Consider the following 6721-nt stretch of genomic DNA (forward strand, 5'->3'; position numbering starts at 1 on the left):
AATCCTTCGTTCAAGAAATATCCCATATACGGGAAAGGATGCATATGTGTATCCTTCGTGCTCTTCGTGCTCTCAAAATCACCCACAATCCTATGCGCGCAGCGCCGAAAGCACACGTTTTTACTGACTTAATGAAACAATGACGTGCACTTGCTAGCCTGTTCCATTTACGTGTTCTCCGAATTCTAAAGAGGAGCCTCGCCTAGCCTCTGAAGGAAGTGACTTGTACGGACTAGTCCTGCCAAGGTAGTATCCTTGACATTGAGAAACAGCTATACTCTGCATTTGCAGCCATGCACGCACTTTCTGTGCGAGCCCACACTTAAAGGGGCAATACCCATTTTTAAAGTAGTGCTTACTAAATGTTCATTTGGGAAAAAAATGAAAGGGGTTACACAAACAATACAGCTTTTCTAAATTGCTAAAAATATATATTGTTGAAACCATCACTTATTTTCTCAAACCTTGAACACCAATTTAATTTTACAAAAATCCCCACAGGACCATGTTCTTTCTTTTCAACTGAAACAGCAAACCCACTCAGATCATGCATTTCTCTTCTTTAAACCTATTAGGATTATAGAACATTCATCAATAGTAATAATCGGTGACAACTATCACCAACCATTCTTTGATTCACGCACAGAGAAACACATCAACACTCTTCATCGTGGTTCAAGAAACACATTTCCTAGTTTAAAACTATAGAAATGATCTCTGAAAGCATAGTCTTGACATCTCACTGCGCTTACCGAACACAACTTCAGAGAGATGATGAACCTCAATGACAGTAAGTTGTGGCTTGATGATTCTGAGAGGGACAAAATGCGCAGAAACACAAACTATAAAACCTCTCAGCATGGACTGTAGTTAATGAATGGATTTGTGCAAATCTGTTAATAACAATACACTATTTATAGTATTAAGGATACAAAGGTGGCATGGGCAGTCTTAGCCTATTTGTAAGAGAGTCGGGCGGTAATCCGAGATTTGTCAGTTCAAGTCTTGCAGCCTTCAAGTTGCGACGGGTTGCAGGTTGAATTTTGGCGGGATTTTGCTGTAATGGACACATTTCTAAGATATGCGACAAAACCCTCGGAAAACAACCAAATCGGAGCTTGTTGCAGTCACTGAAGGTCTTGTACCCAGATAGCAGACGGACTCGGCCCGAATGTGGCCTCATGATGGCACTGCTGGCGTGCTGCCGGCAACGGCATGCAACATGTCAGCCAAGTATGGGCCAGTTGTGGCAATGATGGCACTGGATCCATGATGGCAGATAATATTTGGGCCAGTTGTGATTGGGAGGTATGTGGCCCAGATCAGTGTAGTGATTCTGGCCCAGATCAGTCTATTGATTGTAAGCCACATTTAAAATACTGATTTATAATAAATAATTAGAAGAATTGAAGGATTTTCAGGCTATTTTAATCTTAATTTTAATTTAACCTTTATTAAAGGGGACATATTATGAGATTTTTTTAAAGATGAAAACTAAGTCTAAAATAGGTCTGAGCAAAAGTGTGCCGTTTTGGGTGTGTCATTTAAAATGCAAATGAGCGGATGAAGTGCAACCACTGATCACAATGATGGTGGTTTGTTGCAATTGAAACTCAATTGTGCTGTGAAATATTTTATCTCTCTCTTTCTCTCCATACTAAATGGTTGTGCTGTGGTTGGATAGTGCAGATAAAGGGGGCGGTATTACCTTATTCTGACATCACAATAAGGGCCAAATTACAATGACCTATTTTTCACATGCTTGCAGAAAATGGTTTACCAAAACTAAGTTATTGGGTTGATCTTTTTAATATTTTCTAGGTTGATAGAAGCACTGGGGACACAATTATAGCACTTAAACATGGAAAAAGTCAGATTTTCATAATATGTCCCCTTTAAGTAAAATGTTAGTTTTGTATTAAAAGAAACTAATATATTCGGACAATAATGTTTGTCTACATTTCAATCACATAAACTTGCCTTCAGATCATGGGTCAAGATTATTTTGTTTAAATGACCCTGAACTTCCAAAAGTTTTTCTTTCTGAATTTAAAAGGTTCTATAACGTTGCTTTGAGAAGCACCATGGATCGTTTCTATTTAAACTTGCTTTTGCGCGATTTTCATTGTAGCAGGAGTTTATTCCTGCTGAAGATTTCTGACTTCAATGACTAAACTATCATTGTGTACAATCAGATGTTAGATACTGCAGAAATAAATGTTACTGTGCTGAAGATTTCTGACTTCAATGACTAAGTAAAACTATCATTGTGTACAATCAAATGTTACATACTGCAGAAATAAACAAAATGTATTGTTAACCTTCGCGTTACGTTAAGGATGCGCAGTTTATTTATGAAGTGCAACAAGAACCTACACGCGGATGACATCAAAGTACTGCGAGAGCGACTCGAAAGATCATGGACAGAATTCTGATTTTAAATCACTCTCGCGGTATTTTAACGTCATCCGTTTCTCAGTTCCTGCAACTCAGCATTACGTTGAACACCTTGTCAAAAATTATTGAGATGGCCAATCAAATCAAAAAAGGCGAGTGCCACTGGCCGATCACATAACAGAAGACGAGCTTTCCTGTTAACGGAAGCCGAGCGGCGGCCAATCAAATTAACCAATAGGCGGGGTTACCGTCGGAGTAGCAGTTACACCGCGTCAATCAATCATAACGGACACACAGATTTCAAAGGCAGCAGGATGAAAGATAGTAAGTACCTGAACTTAAATATTTAAACTTTTCCAATCATAAAAATGTTTTTGTTTAAATGTCTTACAAACGTATAAAGGGATGCAAACGTTTACGTGATTCGTGTGTAACGTAATGTGTGACAATTAACGTTATATTGATATTATATTAGCTGTTTTCTATCAGGTTAAGAATAACTGTGATCATATTATAATGAAGTAATCGAATTTGGTTATCTGGTCTTCCTGATGTTAGAACATTTATATAAAAAAACATATTTAAAAATGTATTTCTGTAACGTTTAATTTCCTTTTTTGATGAAAGTGTGTCTGTGTTCATCAAGACATGAAGACTCTGGAGTGGGACAAGAGAAGGATGATGGGGTGTATATTCCAAAAGACACATTAAGGTAAATTAAATGTTGAGGCTCATGTTTGCATCTTTGTGTTTATATATCAAAAGATTGCTCTGTGATTTCAGTGAAAGCAGATAAATACAGAGGGCTGGACAGTGGTTTCATTCATTAGGTGAGTAAGAACTGACCATAGCCTAACATTAATTTAGTTACCCGAATTGCATTGTTGAATACAAAGGAAAATGGTAAAAATACAAATATTTTGAATATATGGAATACTGTGAAATTATTTTCTGTTAATCATCTGCTGCGTTTGCTTCAGGTAAAGAGGTGGGACAATGATGCTGACAGGACAGTACATCAGGGCCACCATTAAATTTAATGTTAATTGAATTGCTTCCAAAATCAATACTTGACAAATCTTTAGAATTATATCTGCAAAGCTGAATTTCTCATAAGTATGACAGCAATTGTGAAGACCTTAGACGTGCAGTATATGCCCCCCTAGAAATTTTACGTTCCCATAACGTTCTCAGAACGACCCCGCTGGTGTTAAGGACGTTGCCCAGTAAAGTTCCCAGAACGTTATGAGACGGACGTGTTGTGGAGTTCCCTAAAGGGTTGGAGGACGTTATTTGGCAGACCTCCACGGAACATTCAGGACGTTCTGGAAATGTTAAGGGGACCATATTTTATGTACACTTTACATTCCCATAATGTTCTTAGAACGACCCCACTGGTGTTAAGGACGTTGCCTAGTTAAGTTCCCAGAACTTTATGAGGCGGACGTGTTGTGGAGTTCCCTAAAGGGCTGGAGGACGTTATTTGGCAGACCTCCACGGAACATTCAGGACGTTCTGGAAATGTTAAGGGGACCAAATTTTATGTACACTTTACGTTCCCATAATGTTCTTAGAACGACCCTGCTGGTGTTAAGGACGTTGCCCAGTAAAGTTCCCAGAACGTTATGAGACGGACGTGTTGTGGAGTTCCCTAAAGGGCTGGAGGACGTTATTTGGCAGACCTCCACGGAACATTCAGGACGTTCTGGAAATGTTAAGGGGACCATATTTTATGTACACTTTACGTTCCCATAATGTTCTTAGAACGACCCCACTGGTGTTAAGGACGTTGCCCAGTAAAGTTCCCAGAACATTCCGAGATGGACGTGATGTGGAGTTCTTTAAAAGGTTGAAGGACGTTATTTGGCAGACCTTCACGGAACATTCAGGACGTTCTGGAAATGTTAAGGGGACCATATTTTATGTACACTTTACGTTGCCATAATGTTCTTAGAACGACCCCACTGGTGTTAAGGACGTTGCCCAGTAAAGTTCCCAGAACGTTATGAGACGGACGTGTTGTGGAGTTCTTTAAAAGGGTGAAGGAAGTTATTTGGCAGACCTTCACGGAACATTTAGGACGTTCAGAAAATGTTAAGGGAACCATATTTTATGTAGAAATTTTATGTTCCCGGAACGACCCCACTGGTGTTAAGGACATTGCCTAGTAAAGTTCCCAGAACATTTAAGACAGAAAATAGCCATAACTCAAACAATATATAATTATACTGTGAAATTGATACGGTTGGTGTGGTGGAAGATAAAGGAGGAGATGGAGATCATGATGAATCCAAAATGATAATCTTTAATTAATATAAAACAAGGAACATGGAAACTGGTACAGCAAAACGCACAACACATCACTATAAACAAGAACTGACCTAGACAAACGGAAAAGTGGGGTATTTAGACAATGGAGTGATGAGGGGGATGACTGTCAGGTGAGGATAATAACAAACACAGTTCAGGTGAGAGAGTGAAAAGGATTATGGGAAATGAAGTCCAAATGGATGATGAACGGGGAAACATGGAGAAACAAGCAGGAACAAATTGGGACTGTGACAAAAATGTATCATTGAAAAACACAGAAAATAATTGAAGTGAGATTACAGGAAAAACAAATAGAAGGTCAAAATCTGGCAAATTAACAGAAGGATGATAAAAACAAATAAATAGCCAAAACATACAAGAATAACATAAAAGCTAACAAAAACCCACATTAATTAAATTGTTTAAAACAATAAAGATGCAATTAAAACAAAACATTTACAGTTGGAGTGCATAACATGTAATAACAGATTTCAATATACAACAACTGGTTAAATAAAATTTAAAAATAACCCACAAAATATTAAATTTATGTTTACAGATGTGCAAATGTGTATTAGATATATAAATGTAAAAAAATAACACCATGCAATAAGGTCACAAGCTTGATAAACATCAACCTTTAGGAACTTCAATCTCCAGGTCTGGAGCCTGCAGAATAAGAGCATACAAATACAAATCCAGTTAAAAATACATTTACATAAAATGCATAAGTAAGGGCAAAAACACATATTAGAAAACATCACAAATCCAAGAACTAAGATTTTTAACATTCAAATCAAGATAAGATAAAATATGTTGGAAGATGTCAGACTTCCAAAAAGATTTTCAAATTACCAACTTAAAGAAAAAAGCAATTACAAACTACAAAAATGTTAAGCTCCAAAACTTGTTGGTCAAGTATTTTTTATTGCCTGCTTCATTATTTGCCATTATTCTTTACTACTTTAAACAATCCAAGCCCAAGTACCTGAAACATTTTTAAAACCTGCTATCACTTTTAAACCAAAACACTTGTGCTTTTGTATCTAATACTAATATTAGGCAAATTAACCCATACAAGAAATTACCTCATACAAAATTTAACAAATTCAATACATTCAATATTGTAATTTAAATCAAATTACACAAAGATAAATAATGAACATGACTGTTATGTTTTTAAATAGTGTATTAAAGTTACACCTTCTTTACCCAGATTGCAGGAAGATACACTTCTTCAGGTTTGACAATGTGTGGTACATGACTTCTGCAAACAAAGCACAATAATCATTACATTTTTTTTGTAAAAAAAAAAAGAGTAAATAAATGGGTAAGACAAACACTAATTTATGATTCTTAGGTATTAAATTCCTTTACAAAAGTATTTCCAAAAAGTGTCGATTTTTTTGTTTTGTACACAAAACATTTGATCTTCGGTTGGCTTCTTTGTGGGCTGAGCATTAATTAATTTTGTAAAGATCGAACATCTTAAAGATTTTTTTAACATCCTCTTTATTAAAATTGTTTAGCTCACTGTAAGCCTGCATGTTTATCGTTATACTTTAAATGGCAAATAAGAATATATAGCCTAACATAGAAATAAAAAACATCACAGAAAAGAATAGCAAATAAACAGAAAAAACATTCATGTAACTCGCTGTAGAACAACTAGTGAAATCTATGTAGGTTTAAAAAGAAAAGTATCTTAACTTACCTTACAGTATTATATAAAGACAAAACAAAGATCGCGCGTCGTCAAGTGTGGCCGTTTGAATTTCATGCGACTTTCGGGTCCTCTTGTAAGCTGTAGCATTATGGGTAAGGTAGTCCTTTTCATAAAGCGGATTGAACGCTGTTGCTGGTAACTGACTACTGTTTCCAAGATGCATTGCAATCTACATCATCATATTCAGAGAGTACAACATAATACATATTAGTATAGTATTACTTACTAGTATTTTTGTGCTTGTTAACACAATTTAATGTAAAGTCTTATTTAATTGCTATTTGTCTT

The 6721-nt window shown here is 36.3% G+C and overlaps 1 long non-coding RNA gene and 1 pseudogene across 1 annotated transcript; both read right to left on the minus strand.

Annotated features, from left to right (window-relative positions):
- Positions 1–535: 535 nt before the first annotated feature.
- On the minus strand, positions 536–733 carry LOC135719596 (small nucleolar RNA U3; annotated as a pseudogene).
- A 4028-nt stretch (positions 734–4761) lies between these two features.
- Positions 4762–6454, minus strand: LOC135719471 (uncharacterized). Its single transcript, XR_010521112.2, has 3 exons — positions 6422–6454; positions 5920–5974; positions 4762–5376 (listed from the first exon to the last, which is right to left on the minus strand). It is a non-coding gene; the product is annotated as an uncharacterized lncRNA (long non-coding RNA).
- Between the last annotated feature and the right edge of the window lie 267 nt (positions 6455–6721).

Source organism: Paramisgurnus dabryanus, chromosome 14 (genome assembly GCF_030506205.2).
Source record: "Paramisgurnus dabryanus chromosome 14, PD_genome_1.1, whole genome shotgun sequence".
NCBI lineage: Eukaryota > Metazoa > Chordata > Actinopteri > Cypriniformes > Cobitidae > Paramisgurnus > Paramisgurnus dabryanus.